Source organism: Saimiri boliviensis, chromosome 10, assembly GCF_048565385.1.
Source record: "Saimiri boliviensis isolate mSaiBol1 chromosome 10, mSaiBol1.pri, whole genome shotgun sequence".
Lineage (NCBI taxonomy): Eukaryota > Metazoa > Chordata > Mammalia > Primates > Cebidae > Saimiri > Saimiri boliviensis.
This window is the reverse complement of record NC_133458.1, coordinates 122984791-123000633: the sequence shown is the minus strand read 5'-3', so window position 1 is coordinate 123000633 and position 15843 is coordinate 122984791. Positions and strand designations below refer to the sequence as shown.

Below are 15843 nucleotides of genomic sequence, written 5' to 3'. Positions count from 1 at the left end.
TCAAGTCCTTCTGCCTCATTTGCTCTCCTGGGATTGGAGGGGAGAGAGAGATGAAGACACGGCTGGTCCAGAATTATCCCCTGCACCCTGACAGTCACCCTGCAGAAAATCCCACTGATCTCACCAAGTGTGTCCCAAAGCTGCCTGCCTCTCCGCATCTCTGACCCTCAGTCCTGATCCATCCACCGTTATCCTGTGTCTGGACTCCTGCAGGAGCTGACCCAGGAGCGTTTCCCCAGGGAGGCAGCTTCTGATGCCCAGAGAACAGAGGCTGCCCCTGAGCCCACCTGTGGATGGCACTATCAGAAAGGCTACCTGGAGGTGAGTAATGCCTGAGCTACATCTTTTTTTCTTCCTTTCACATTTTTGGTGGGGTTTGGGGAGGGGGGAGATCTCACTATGTTGCTCTGGCTGGCCTCAAGCTCTTGAGCTCAAGTGATCCTCTGCCCTAGGCCTCCTAAAGTGCTGGGATTACAGCCTGAGCTACACATAAAATGACCAGGAGGTGGACACCAGGAAGGCAGAGGATGGGGCTGGGAAGAGGGAAGGGAGGCTTTGAGACAGGGAACAGCATGACTCAGAGGACACAGTGCGGCCAGAGGAGTGTGTGGGAAGAGTCACTTGGCACTTTCGGGTCAGGCAGGAATTTGGGGTCTCCTGTGCTTCACTGGGTGAGGGGGGCATCATCAGAAGGCAGCTGCCTGGAGAAGAATTTTTATTTTTTGAGATGGAGTCTTGCTCTTACCAGGCTGGAGTGTAGTGATGCAATCTCAGCTCACTGCAACCTCCGCCTCCTGTGTTCAAGCGGTTCCCCTGCCTGAGATTCTGGAGTAGCTGAGATGATAGGTGCCTGCCACCATGCTTAGCTAATCTTTGTAGTTTTTAATAGAAATAGCATTTTGCCATGTTGGCCAGGCTGCTTTTGAACTCCTGATCTCAGGTGATCCGCCTGCCTCCACCTCCCAAAGTGCTGGGATTACAGGTGTGAGCCACCATGCCTGAAGGAGGCCACGCAGGAGGCTGGAGAAACAGTCCAAGTGACAGATGGACATTGGGACAGCTGGGCATAGAGAGGAAATAAACTCCTTCCCTTCATGCCCCTTGCCTCCCTCCCTCTCTCCCGCCTTTCTTTCCTTTCTTCCCTACTCCTTTCTTCTGCTCTCCCGCCCTTTCTTTCTTCCCTTTTTTCCTTTCCTCCCTCCCCCCTCTCTTCCTTCTCTCCCTCATTCCTTCTCTTCCTCCTTCAACTCTTTCCTTCCCTCCATCTGTCCTCCCCTTTCCTATGTGTCCTTGCCTCCCTCCTCTTCACTCCTCCCCTCCTCTCCTTTCTCCCCTCCCTCCTTTCTTCCCTTCATCTCTCCCTCCCTTCTCTCCACCCTCCTATCTTCTGTAGTTCTCAAACACTGATCCAGCACCTTCTGCATGAGGAGCACTAACTAGATACTGAGTCTGCCACAGGGAGTGGCCCGTGCTGCTGTGGAGCTTCCAGTCTAAGGAGAGCGAGGCCATCGGCCCCTGCCAGGAGCCTCCTGCAGGGCCCTTTAGGAAGTGCGAAGTGCTGGGGAAAAGCAAAAACAAACCCAGGACAGGCCAAGGAAGGGAGCTGCTGGGAGGAGAGGGATGGGCGGGCCATGTCCTTGCTGGATGGTGGTGAGGGAGGCAGCCCTGACTGCAGGGGGTGCTGGAGGGGACAATGGTCTTCTGGAAGGAGGGTGGTCCAGGTGGAGGGAACAGCTAAAGCAGATGCCTGGAGGGATGTGTGAACATCAGGCAGGTGTGAGGATGGGGAAGAATGGTAGGTGGAAAACGGAGGGAGACTGGTGGAAGGTGAGGCTGGAGGCAATGAGGCAGCCCAGGGTGAGCCTGGTGGGCCACTCTGGGGCCTTTGGCTCAGATCGAGAAAAATGGGGCCGCTGTGGGTCTGAGCAGAGGAGGGTGCAATGGATTCAGCTCACACAGGTCTCCTGTGGCTGGAAGGGCAGAGAGGCTGGGACAGAAGTAGGGAGTGAGCCAGGGCCTTGCTTCTGGATGCATTTTCAAGGTGATGCCAAGCACATCTTCTGACTAACGGGGTGCAGGAGAAAAAGGCATTGATCTGACCCAGGGCCCGGGGCCTGAACACTAGAGAGAGGAGTCCCCATCCATTGCGATGGGGAAGGAGCGGGGCAGATCTGCACAATGGGCAACTCACAGAGACAAGAACAAAGACAGACCCACCGGCTCCCACTCAGCTCTCCCCTCCCCATCGCCCATGCCAGGGCCTGTGTCTCCCTCCCTACTGCCTGCCTGGTCCATCCCTTTCCCAAAAGCCAAACCTAACAGCGATTCCTCTTCTTGGTGATGAAGAAATTCAGAAGGAGGAGGTTCAGGAAGACAGCGATGGCAGTGAGGGAGGAGGGCACAGAGGGCACAGAATGTCAGGAGATCCCAAGGAGCCCAGCTGCCAGAGGTGTGTGAACCACAGCAACTGCATCTTGAATAGGAGATGGATAAAAGGAGGCTGAGACCTACTGGGCTGCGTTCCCAGGCGGGGAAGGCATTCTAAGTCACAGGATGACATAGGAGGTCAGCACAAGATACAGGTCACAGAGACATTGTCGATAAAACAGGCTGCAGTAAAGAAGCCAATCCAAAACCCATCAAAACCAAGATGGCCAGGAGAGTGACCTCTGGTCGTCCTCGCTGCCACATTGCCACCAGTGCCTTGACAGTTTATAAATGCCATGGCAACATCAGAAAGTTGCCCTGTATGATCTAAAAAAGGGGAGTCATGAATAATCTACCCCCCCATTCAGCATGTCATGAAGAAATAACCCTAAAGATGGGCACCAGTGCCCTCTGGGCTGCTCTATGGAGTAACCATTCTATCTTTACTTTCCTAAAAAACTTGCTTGTCTAGGAAAGCATAAACTTGCTCTGTGGCTCACACCTGTAACCCCAGCACTTTGGGAGGCTGAGGGAGGCGGATCACCTGAGGTCAAGAGTTTGAGAGCAGCCTGGCCAACATGGTGAAACCCCATCTCTACTAAAAATATAAAAATTAGCCAGGTGTGGTGGCAAGCACCTGTGATCCCAGCTACTTAGGAGACTGAAGCAGAAAAATCACTTGAACCCCAGAGGAGTAGGTTGTAGTGAGCCAAGATCACACCACTGCCCTCTATCTAGCCTGGGCAACAGAGTGAGACTCCATCTGAAAAACAAACAAAAAAAAAAACCACCAACCAAACAAAAAAAAAAAAAATGTGTTTTCACTTTATGTACTCACCCCGAGTTGTTTCTTGCACGAGATTCAAGAACCCTCCCTTGGGGTCTGGATCGGGTCCCCTTTCCTGTAACACAGCTGCAGATCCTGCAGGGGGTCAGACTTGGGTCCTAAGATGCAGTCGGGGAATGTCATAATGGCAGCCACCAGGTCTCAGGGATCTGGGCTCATGGGGGTCTGCTGGGTCAGGAGGCACCTGCTGAATATGGGGTTCTTCAATGTCAGGGAGGGGAATGGTCCACTTACACGATGGGGAGAGGGTTATATTCAAGACAGAACATGCACGCACATGGCGGACTATGAGATGTTCCTGGCCACAACAGTGAAATTGGGACCTCTGGAATCAGGACCAGGTTCAAATCCTGACTCTGACGCTTGTGAGTGTGGCCTTGGGGCAAGCCACCTCCCTAATGTGCAATTCTCTTGTCTGTACAATGGGAACAGAGTTGTCTTTATTTTGCATGTTTGCTTATTACATTTAATTATTTCCCTAATCTTCATTTTACCCTCATGAGGGTTGTCAGACTTAGCAAAGCATCATACAGATGCACAGTTACCTTCGAAGACAAAGAGTAAATAAGGTTTTAGTTTAAGTCTCGTGCATTATTTGAGACATACACGAAGAGTCCAAAACTCACACTTCACTGGATGTCCTGTGTTTTCTCTGGCAACCCGGCTCCCCACCGACGTGGTGCTTTTGGGATAGTTATCTCCCGCTCTCAGCTTTGGTTTCTATATCTGGAAAATGTGGAAGTGGGAGGTAGAATAAATGATTTTGAAGTTGCTGTGACTTTCTGAGAGTCCTTCACATGTTACTTGAACCCATTCTCTTGCCAAGCCCAAGCCCCACCCCAACTCCAGTCTGCATGCCTCAGTTTCCCCTCTCAGTCCTTAGGAATACTGTTTTTTTTAAAAAAACTGGAGTCTCGCTTTGTTACCCAGGCTAAAGGGCAGTGTCCCGATCTTGGCTCACTGCAACCTCTGCTTCCCAACCAATGCTGTCTCAGCCTCCCGAGTAGCTGGGATTATAGGCGTGAATCATTATGCCTGGCTATTTTTTATATTTTTAGTATAAAAATTAGGGTTTCACCATATAGGGTTTCACCATGTTGCCAGGCTGGTCTCGAACTACTGGCCTCAAGTCAACTACCCATCTCAGCCTCCCTAAGTACTGGGATTACAGGTTTGACCCACCCCACCCAGCTCAAAGACAATGGAACACTACTTTCTAATCTTGAGTCAGTTTCACTTATGCAGCAATGGAGCCAGCTGGTGGCTCCATGGAGAAGTGCCCTGAGGGTAAACTGCCCGCAGCAGGGATCGGAAAAACACTCAAAGGAATCTGACAGAAGATTAGCATCTCTGGGAGAAAAAATGGTTCAATAAACTGTAGCAACCCCAGTATCCACACCTCCTTCACCAGGATCTCATGGTGATGTTAGGAGCTGTCTACCAAGAGGCAGGAAAAATGCACAGGGATAGTGACACAGTGCATTATCTGCAGGTATCTTGGTCTTCTCTGATTTTTTTTTTTTTTTTTTTTTTTTTTTTTTTTTTTTTTGGTGGAGTCTTGCAATGTCCCTCAGGCTGGAGTGCAGTGGTGTAATCTCATCTAACTGCAACTTACACCTCCCGGGTTCAACTGATTCTCCTGCCTCAGCCTCCTTAGTAGCTGGGATTACAGGGGCCTGCCACACCATGCCTGGCTAAGTTTTGTATTTTCAGTAGAGATGAGGTTTTGCCATGTTGTCCAGGCTGGTCTTGAACTCCTGACATCAAGTGATCCACCTGCCTCAGACTCCTAAAGTGCTGAAATTACAGGCATGAGCAACCACACACAGCCTGGTCTCCTCTGATTTTAGCAATGATGGTGTCGACCTGATCAATTGCCCTGAATTTTCCCTTGTTCTTCCTGTCTGTCTCTTTCTTCCTAATGAAGACAAGTATGCACTACACATCAATCACTGTCTGAGTGCCTTCTATTGAATTTGCTAAGCACCTAATGTTTGCAAGGCCCTAGAATACAAGGTGAAGGAATTAGAAAAAAGTCCTGGCCCCTAGTCCTGCCAAAAACAATCATATGTATGCGCATTTGATTTTTTAAAAAGTATTCAATTATAATCAAAATGCCACTAACATCTTCACAAGGTCAGGCGCAGTGGCTCACACCTGTAATCTCAGCACTTTGAGAGGCCAAGATGGGTGTATCATTTGAGGTCAGGAGTTGGAGGCCAGCCTGGCTGACGTGGTGAAACCTGGTGTCTACTAAAAATACAAAAATGAGCCAAACCCAGTGGCACACGCCTATAATCCCAGCTCCTCAGGGGGCCGAGACTGGAGAACTGTTTGAACCCAAGAGGCAGAGGTTGCAGTGAACTGAGATTGTACCACTGCACTCCAGCCTGGGTGATGTAGCCAGACTCTGTCTCAAGAAAATAAAACATTTTTTACTATTTTTAGAAAGAGTGTCTTGCTCTGTCTCAGAGCTGGAATTCAGTGGCGTGATCACAGTTCACTGAAACCTTGAACTGCTGGGCTCAAGGGATCCTCCTGCCTCAGCCTCCCAAGTAGTTAGTACTATAGGTGCACACTATAACCAACATGCCCAGTTAATATAATTCTTTTTTTTGTAAAGATAAGATCTCTCTGGTTGGTATGTTACTCAGACTAGCCTTGATCTCCTGGCATCCAGTGATCCTCCCACCTCAGCCTCCATATGCCATTATACCTTAATGGTACCTAGCCAGGGCTTAGTACTTAAATGTACTTAGTATTTAAATGTACTTAGCCAGAATCACCTATACCTGTGATCCCAGTACTTTGGGAAGCCAAGGTAGGATGATCACCTGAGGCCAGGAGCTTGAGAGCACCTGCCCAACGTACTGAAACCACATCTCTACTAAAAATACAAAAAAATTATCTGGGTGTGGTAGTGCCTGTAATCCCAGCTACTAGGGAGGCTGAGGCACATGAATTGCTTGAACGTTGGAGGTGGAGGTTGCAGTGAGCTGAGATCACACCATTGCATCAGCCTGGCCAACAGAGGGAGACCCTGTCTCAAACAAACAAACATCTAGCCAGGGCTCTGGAAACCATGGCATATAGTATCTACACAGGAGACATAGAGATCCCACCATCTGTTTTTTTTTTTTTTTTTTTTTTTTTTTTTTTTTTTTTTTTTTTTTTGAGACGGAGTTTCGCTCTTGTTACCCAGGCTGGAGTGCAATGGCGCTGTCTCGGCTCACCGCAACCTCCGCCTCCTGGGTTCAGGCAATTCTCCTGCCTCAGCCTCCTCAGTAGCTGGGATTACAGGCATGTGCCACCATGCCCAGCTAATTTTTTGTATTTTTAGTAGAGACAGGGTTTCACCATGTTGACCAGGATGGTCTCGATCTCTCAACCTCGTGATCCACCCACCTCGGCCTCCCAAAGTGCTGGGATTACAGGCTTGAGCCACTGCGCCCAGCTCACCATCTGTTTTTATACAGCTCATGAGCTGCCCAAGAATGTTTATTGGTTTTATATTTTTAAATACTTGAAAAAATCAGACTGGGCACAGTGGCTCACACCTGCAATCCCAGCACTTTGGGAGGCTAAAGTGGGAGGATCACCTGAGATCAGGAGTTGGAGACCAGCCTGGTTAACATGGTGAAACCCCATCTCTACTAAAATACAAAAATTAGCCAGGCCTGGTGGCACACACCTGTAATCCCAGACTATAGTGCAGTGGTTCAGTCTTGGCTCACTGCAATCTCTGCCTCCTGGGTTCAAGTAGTTCTCCTGCCTCAGCCTCCCAAGTAGCTAGGACTACAGGTGTGTACCACCATGCCCACCATTTTTTTTTTTGTATTATTAGTAGAGATGGAGTTTCACCATGTTGGGGAGGATGGTCTCGATCTCCTGACCTCATGATCTGCCCACCGCAGCCTCCCAAAGTGATGGGATTACAGGCATGAGCCCCAGTTTTTTTTTTTTTTTTTTTTTTTTTTTTTTTTTTTTTTTTTTTTTTTGAGAGGGTCTCGCTCTGTGGAGGTGCAGGCTGTGCTGAGTTCTGACTGTACTACTGCACCCAGGCTGGAGTGCAGAAGTGACATAATGGCTCACTGCAGCCTCCACCTTCCCTGGATTCAAACGATCCTCCCCCTTCAGCCTCGTGAGTAGCTGGCTACAAGACCATGCCAACATGCCTGGCTAATTTTTTTGTGTTTTTTGTAGAGACTGGGTCCCTCTATGTTATGCACGCTGGTCTCAAACACCTGGCTTCAAGCAGTCCCCCTGCCTTAGCCTCCCAAAGTCTGGAAGTCTGGATATTACAGCGGTGAGCCACTGTACTCAGTCTGTATTATCCTTACAAACGATTTTTTTTTTTCTTTTTTGAAGACAGGGTCTCAGTCTGTCATCCAGGCTCACTGCATCCAGGTGCAATTGTGGCTCACTGCAGCCTCCACCTCTCAGGCTCAAGCAGTCCTCCTGCTTCAGCCTCCCAGTAGCTGGGACCACAGGTGCACCACCATGTAAGACTAACTTATTTTTTGTAGAGATGGGCTTTCACCCTCCTGCCTGGGCTGATCTCAAACAGCTGGACTCAAACGATCCTCCAGCCTCAGCCTCCCAAAGTGCTGGGATTACAGATGAGAGCTGCGAAACCCAACCTGTTTTATTGCTTATAATAGTTACCTGTATTAGAAGACATTCCAAGCCGGGCGCAGTGGCTCAAGCCTGTAATCCCAGCACTTTGGGAGGCTGAGGCGGGTGGATCACGAGGTCAAGAGATCGAGACCATTCTGGTCAGCATGGTGAAACCCCGTCTCTACTAAAAAATACAAAAAATTAGCTGGGCATGGTGGCACGTGCCTGTAATCCCAGCTACTCAGGAGGCTGAGGCAGGAGAATTGCCTGAACCCAGGAGGCAGAGGTTGCGGTGAGCTGAGATGGCGCCATTGCACTCCAGCCTGGGTAAACAAGAGCGAAAACTCCGTCTCAAAAAAAAAAAAAAAAAAAAGAAGACATTCCATTGTGTTCAATCCCCTGGCTGACCAAAAACTCCACGGCCATCACTCTGAGCCTGCTTATAGAGAAGACTAGTAGGGGTTGCATTGCCTTTTCTTTTTTCTTTTGAGATGGAGTCTTCTCTGGCCCCAGGCTTAAGTGCAGTGGCGTGATCTAAGCTCACTGCTAGCTCCACCTTCAGGGTACAAGTGATTCTCCTGCCTCGGTCTCCCAATTAGCTGGGATTACAGGCACATGCAACCATACCCGGTTCATTTTTGTATTTTTAGTAGAGCCAAGGTTTTGCCATGTTAGCCAGGCTGATCTTGAACTCCTGACCTCAAGTGATGTGCCCACCTCAGCCTCCCAAAGTGCTGGGATTACAGGCATGCACCCCCATGCGTGGCAGAAGGATCGGATTTTCTCATTTTATTTTTTAGATGGAGTCTCACTCTGTCACCCAGGCTGGAGTACAATGGTGTGGTCTCGGCTCACTGCAACCTCCACCTCCCGGGATTCTCAGGCCTCAGCCTCTTGAGTAGCTGGGACTACAGGCATGTGCCACCACACCTGGCTAATTTCTGTATTTTTAGTAGAGATGGGGTTTCTATGTTGGCCGTGATGGCCTCGAACTCCTGACCTCTGGTGATCTTCTCACCTCCACCTTCTAAAGTGCTGAGATTACAGGTGTAAACCACCGTGCTGAGCCATGGGTTTTCTTGAACCAAGGCATATTCCTTGTCATGTTTAACAAAATTGTGCCCCAGCCCTGTACTTTCCTTGATTCATCCCCTTTGAATAGCGAACCTCTCAAAAGCTGTAAGAAACATGGAAGAGCCACTGGCCAGGTGGGCTGGGGTCCCAAGCAGTTGCCACCGCCTTTCCCAGGATGTACACGGGGTCTCATGTACCTGTCCTGTTATCTCCTAGGTCAGCTCGTCGACACCGTCTGGGTGAAAAAAGGAGACCAGACCTTGTTTTCTTCCATGTTCACAGCCAGTATGACCATCCACAACATTGCTGTCAGTGCATGCCTGACCCAGCAGTTTCCTGGAAATATTTAGACCTGGTTTATTAACCATACACCTGCCAGACCCAACCCAGCCAAAACACTAAATCGACTGAATGCAGTGACCCACACCTGTAATCCCATCACTTTGGGAGGCCGAGGCCGGTGGATCTCCTGAGGTCAGGAGTTTGAGACCAGCCTGGCCAACATGGTGAAATCCCATCTCTACTGAAAATATAAAAATGAGTCAGGTGTGGGGGTGCACACCTGTAATCCCAGCTACTTGGGAGGCTGAGGTGGGAGAATCACTTGAACACAGGAGGTGGAGTTGCAATGAGCTGAGATTGAACCACCGCACTCCAGCCCGGGTAGAGCATGACACTCCATCTCAAAAAAATTCTAGGAGAGGTAACAGAGTCAATCCAAAACCAAAGGTGTATTCAAGTCCAGATTGACAAGTCAAACCAAGAAAGCAGGCACTGAGCTGGCAGAGGGATCTTTTCCCAGTGGGCGTTAAGGCCCACATAAATCCCTGTGAAGGAATCGGGAATCAGAGACAGAAAGGGACTCGCCTAAGGGTTGTCACATGAAAGTGCCTGGCAGACTGACTGGCAGAGGGCTGGAAATCAAATCCAAATCTTCGGACGTGTAATTTCACAGGGTGCACCGCCTTCCCCAGGCCCAATGTGACACTTCAATGGCTTAACGAGGGCTTGACGGGATGGATGTCAACATGAAAAGACATTCGATTCCATCGGACCTGTCTTTGGCCCATTGTCTCTAAGGAGAATGTGCCTGGTTCAAATTCTCACTTTGCTTCTCACCTGAGAGATGTGACCTCAGTGGTCAATGGGAAATGAGCTGGTTTCAGTCACCAACCTCTCACTCATCACCAAGAAAATTTCCTTCAACCATACATGGATTGTGTTTTCAGGAGTGCTGGGCTTCATCCACAGTTTTGAGTAACATGCTAAAAGAGGAAAAAAGATTTGCTGCTCAGGAATGGAGACAGAAATACAGACACACACACACAGACACACACACACACACGACACAAAAATCACCCAAACACAGGCCGCACACACAACTGCTCGTGTTCAGCAAAATACTTAGTGGTATGAGGTGGGCTTTGAACCCGTCCATGCTCCAAAGGAAGACACACCTTTTGCTATTTCACCCGTCTATTCTCGTAGGGAATGTGAATAATTCTTTCAGACATGGCTCATGATGACAGGGACCACTCTCATTTCACCCTCAGAAGCAGACAAGAGGACTGCAAAGGACTCAGGTGTCGTCCCTGCTGACTGAAGAGGACTCCCATTTCCCCTCAAACCCAAAGACACAGCAAAAGTAGATTTCTCTTTGAAGAGCACACAACTTTTTCAAAATACACAGCTAAAACGGTCCCGCTTTAAGTGCTAAAGCACTTAAAACTGAAAAGCATGTCTAGCATTCGAAGCACGGACAGTTTTAGCTGTGTATTTTCAAAAAGTTGTCTCTACCTGCCATAGCTCATGAAGTCAAAACGAGTGAGCTGTGTCCCCTTGATTTGAGCATTCTTTTAGTAAGAAAGGATTAAGTTCAATTTGAATTTTGGAAAACTGCTTCTCATCTTGTCAATCAGCTGTCAGTTTTGTGTGTTAATTTCTAGGAGAGGTAATAGAGTCAATCCAAAACCAAAAATATATTCAAGTCCAGATTGACAAGTGAAACCAAGAAAGCAGGCACTGAGCTGGCAGAGGGATCTTTTCCCAGTGGGCGTTAAGGCCCACATAAATCCCTGTGAAGGAATCGGGAATCAGAGACAGAAAGGGACTCGCCTAAGGCTTGTCACATGAAAGTGCCTGGCAGACTGACTGGCAGAGGGCTGGAAATCAAATCCAAATCTTCGGACGTGTAATTTCACAGGGTGCACCGCCTCCCCCAGGCCCAATGTGACACTTCAATGGCTTAACGAGGGCTTGACGGGATGGATGTCAACGTGAAAAGACATTCGATTCCATCGGACCTGTCTTTGGCCCATTGTCTCTAAGGAGAATGTGCCTGGTTCAAATTCTCACTTTGCTTCTCACCTGAGAGATGTGACCTCAGTGGTCAATGGGAAATGAGCTGGTTCCAGTCACCAACCTCTCACTCATCACCAAGAAAATTTCCTTCAACCATACATGGATTGTGTTTTCAGGAGTGCTGGGCTTCATCCACAGTTGTGAGTAACATGCTAAAAGAGGAAGAAAGATTTGCTGCTCAGGAATGGAGACAGAAATACAGACACACACACAGACACACACACACACACACACAAACACACGACACAAAAATCACCCAAACACAGGCCGCACACACAACTGCTCGTGTTCAGCAAAATACTTAGTGGTATGAGGTGGGCTTTGAACCCGTCCATGCTCGAAAGGAAGACACACCTTTTGCTATTTCACCCGTCTATTCTCGTAGGGAATGTGAATAATTCTTTCAGACATGTCTCATGATGACAGGGACCACTCTCATTTCACCCTCAGAGGCAGACAAGAGGACTGCAAAGGACTCAGGTTTCGTCCCTGCTGACTGAAGAGGACTCCCATTTCCCCTCGAACCCAAAGACACAGCAAAAGTAGCTTTCTCTTTGAAGAGCACACAACTTTTTCAAAATTTCACAGGGTGCACCGCCTCCCCCAGGCCCAATGTGACACTTCAATGGCTTAACGAGGGCTTGACGGGATGGATGTCAACATGAAAAGACATTCGATTCCATCGGACCTGTCTTTGGCCCATTGTCTCTAAGGAGAATGTGCCTGGTTCAAATTCTCACTTTGCTTCTCACCTGAGAGATGTGACCTCAGTGGTCAATGGGAAATGAGCTGGTTTCAGTCACCAACCTCTCACTTATCACCAAGAAAATTTTCTTCAACCATACATGGATTGTGTTTTCAGGAGTGCTGGGCTTCATCCACAGTTGTGAGTAACATGCTAAAAGAGGAAAAAAGATTTGCTGCTCAGGAATGGAGACAGAAATACAGACACACACACACAGACACACACACACACACACACAAACACACACACACACACACACGAAACCAAAATCACCCAAACACAGGCCGCACACACAACTGCTCGTGTTCAGCAAAATACTTAGTGGTATGAGGTGGGCTTTGAACCCGTCCATGCTCCAAAGGAAGACACACCTTTTGCTATTTCACCCGTCTATTCTCGTAGGGAATGTGAATAATTCTTTCAGACATGGCTTATGATGACAGGGACCACTCTCATTTCACCCTCAGAGGCAGACAAGAGGACTGCAAAGGACTCAGGTGTCGTCCCTGCTGACTGAAGAGGACTCCCATTTCCCCTCGAACCCAAAGACGCAGCAAAAGTAGCTTTCTCTTTGAAGAGCACACAACTTTTTCAAAATACACAGCTAAAACGGTCCCCGCTTTAAGTGTTAAAGCATTTAAAGCGGGGACGGTTTTAGCTGTGTATTCTGAAAAACATGTCTAACATTCAAAGCACGGACAGTTTTAGCTGTGTATTTTCAAAAAGTTGTCTCTACCTGCCATAGCTCATGAAGTCAAAACGAGTGAGCTGTGTCCCCTTGATTTGAGCATTCTTTTAGTAAGAAAGGATTAAGTTCAATTTGAATTTTGGAAAACTGCTTCTGATCTTGTCAATCAGCTGTCAGTTTTGTGTGTTAATTTCTAGGAGTGGTAATAGAGTCAATCCAAAATCAAAGGTGTATTCAAGTCCAGATTGACAAGTCAAACCAAGAAAGCAGGCACTGAGCTGGCAGAGGGATCTTTCCCCAGTGGGCGTTAAGGCCCACATAAATCCCTGTGAAGGAATCGGGAATCAGAGACAGAAAGGGACTCGCCTAAGGCTTGTCACATGAAAGTGCCTGGCAGACTGACTGGCAGAGGGCTGGAAATCAAATCCAAATCTTCGGACGTGTAATTTCATAGGGTGCACCGCCTCCCCCAGGCCCAATGTGACACTTCAATGGCTTAACGAGGGCTTGACGGGATGGATGTCAACATGAAAAGATATTCGATTCCATCGGACCTGTCTTTGGCCCATTGTCTCTAAGGAGAATGTGCCTGGTTCAAATTCTCACTTTGCTTCTCACCTGAGAGATGTGACCTCAGTGGTCAATGGGAAATGAGCTGTTTTCAGTCACCAACCTCTCACTCATCACCAAGAAAATTTCCTTTTAGCACTTAAAGCGGGGACCGTTTTAGCTGTGTATTCTGAAAAACATGTCTAGCATTCAAAGCACGGACAGTTTTAGCTGTGTATTTTCAAAAAGTTGTCTCTACCTGCCATAGCTCATGAAGTCAAAACGAGTGAGCTATGTCCCCTTGATTTGAGCATTCTTTTAGGAAGAAAGGATTAAGTTCAATTTGAATTTTGGAAAACTGCTTCTCATCTTGTCAATCAGCTGTCAGTTTTGTGTGTTAATTTCTAGGAGATGTAATAGAGTCAATCCAAAACCAAAGGTGTATTCAAGTCCAGATTGACAAGTCAAACCAAGAAAGCAGGCACTGAGCTGGCAGAGGGATCTTTTCCCAGTGGGCGTTAAGGCCCACATAAATCCCTGTGAAGGAATCGGGAATCAGAGACAGAAAGGGACTCGCCTAAGTCTTGTCACATGAAAGTGCCTGGCAGACTGACTGACAGAGGGCTGGAAATCAAATCCAAATCTTCGGACGTGTAATTTCACAGGGTGCACCGCCTCCCCCAGGCCCAATGTGACACTTCAATGGCTTAACGAGGGCTTGACGGGATGGATGTCAACATGAAAAGACATTCGATTCCATCGGACCTGTCTTTGGCCCATTGTCTCTAAGGAGAATGTGCCTGGTTCAAATTCTCACTTTGCATCTCACCTGAGAGATGTGACCTCAGTGGTCAATGGGAAATGAGCTGGTTTCAGTCACCAACCTCTCACTCATCACCAAGAAAATTTCCTTCAACCATACATGATTTGTGTTTTCAGGAGTGCTGGGCTTCATCCACAGTTGTGAGTAACATGCTAAAAGAGAAAAAAAGATTTCCTGCTCAGGAATGGAGACAGAAATACAGACACACACACACACACACACACACACACACACTCACACACACACACATGAAACAAAAATCACCCAAACACAGGCCGCACACACAACTGCTCGTGTTCAGCAAAATACTTAGTGGTATGAGGTGGGCTTTGAACCCGTCCATGCTCCAAAGGAAGACACACCTTTTGCTATTTCACCCGTCTATTCTCGTAGGGAATGTGAAAAATTCTTTCAGACATGGCTCATGATGACACGGACCACTCTCTTTTCACCCTCAGAGGCAGACAAGAGGACTGCAAAGGACTCAGGTGTCGTCCCTGCTGACTGAAGAGGACTCCCATTTCCCCTCGAACCCAAAGACACAGCAAAAGTAGCTTTCTCTTTGAAGAGCACACAACTTTTTCAAAATACACAGCTAAAACGGTCCCCGCTTTAAGTGCTTTAGCACGTAAAGCGGGGACCGTTTTAGCTGTGTATTCTGAAAAACATGTCTAGCATTCAAAGCACGGACAGTTTTAGCTGTGTATTTTCAAAAAGTTGTCTCTACCTGCCATAGCTCATGAAGTCAAAACGAGTGAGCTGTGTCCCCTTGATTTGAGCATTCTTTTAGTAAGAAAGGATTAAGTTCCATTTGAATTTTGGAAAACTGCTTCTCATCTTGTCAATCAGCTGTCAGTTTTGTGTGTTAATTTCTAGGAGAAGTAATAGAGTCAATCCAAAACCAAAGGTGTATTCAAGTCCAGATTGACAAGTCAAACCAAGAAAGCAGGCACTGAGCTGGCAGAGGGATCTTTTCCCAGTGGGCGTTAAGGCCCACATAAATCCCTGTGAAGGAATCGGGAATCAGAGACAGAAAGGGACTAGCCTAAGGCTTGTCACATGAAAGTGCCTGGCAGAATGACTGGCAGAGGGCTGGCAATCAAATCCAAATCTTCGGACGTGTAATTTCACAGGGTGCACCGCCTCCCCCAGGCCCAAAGTGACACTTCAATGGCTTAACGAGGGCTTGACGGGATGGATGTCAACATGAAAAGACATTCGATTCCATCGGACCTGTCTTTGGCCCATTGTCTCTAAGGAGAATGTGCCTGGTTCAAATTCTCACTTTTCTTCTCACCTGAGAGATGTGACCTCAGTGGTCAATGGGAAATGAGCTGTTTTCAGTCACCAACCTCTCACTCATCACCAAGAAAATTTCCTTTTAGCACTTAAAGCGGGGACCGTTTTAGCTGTGTATTCTGAAAAACATGTCTAGCATTCAAAGCACGGACAGTTTTAGCTGTGTATTTTCAAAAAGTTGTCTCTACCTGCCATAGCTCATGAAGTCAAAACGAGTGAGCTGTGTCCCCTTGATTTGAGCATTCTTTTAGGAAGAAAGGATTAAGTTCAATTTGAATTTTGGAAAACTGCTTCTCATCTTGTCAATCAGCTGTCAGTTTTGTGTTTTAATTTCTAGGAGAGGTAATAGAGTCTATCCAAATCCAAAGGTGTATTCAAGTCCAGATTGACAAGTCAAACGAAGAAAGCAGGCA

The 15843-nt window shown here is 47.7% G+C and overlaps 1 long non-coding RNA gene across 4 annotated transcripts in view; it reads right to left on the bottom strand.

Moving 5' to 3' along the window:
• Positions 1 to 3271: 3271 nt before the first annotated feature.
• Positions 3272 to 15843, bottom strand: part of LOC120363017 (uncharacterized) — a 267844-nt gene continuing 255272 nt past the window's right edge. For 3 of the 4 annotated variants that reach the window (XR_012512242.1, XR_012512241.1, XR_012512244.1), the window contains 2 exons: positions 3901 to 4000; positions 3272 to 3461 (listed from right to left, as the gene is read on the bottom strand). This is a non-coding gene — a long non-coding RNA (uncharacterized LOC120363017). Of the gene's footprint in view, positions 3462 to 3900; positions 4001 to 9162; positions 9201 to 15843 lie in introns of all 4 variants that reach the window. The other variant, XR_012512243.1, reaches the window with a different exon arrangement.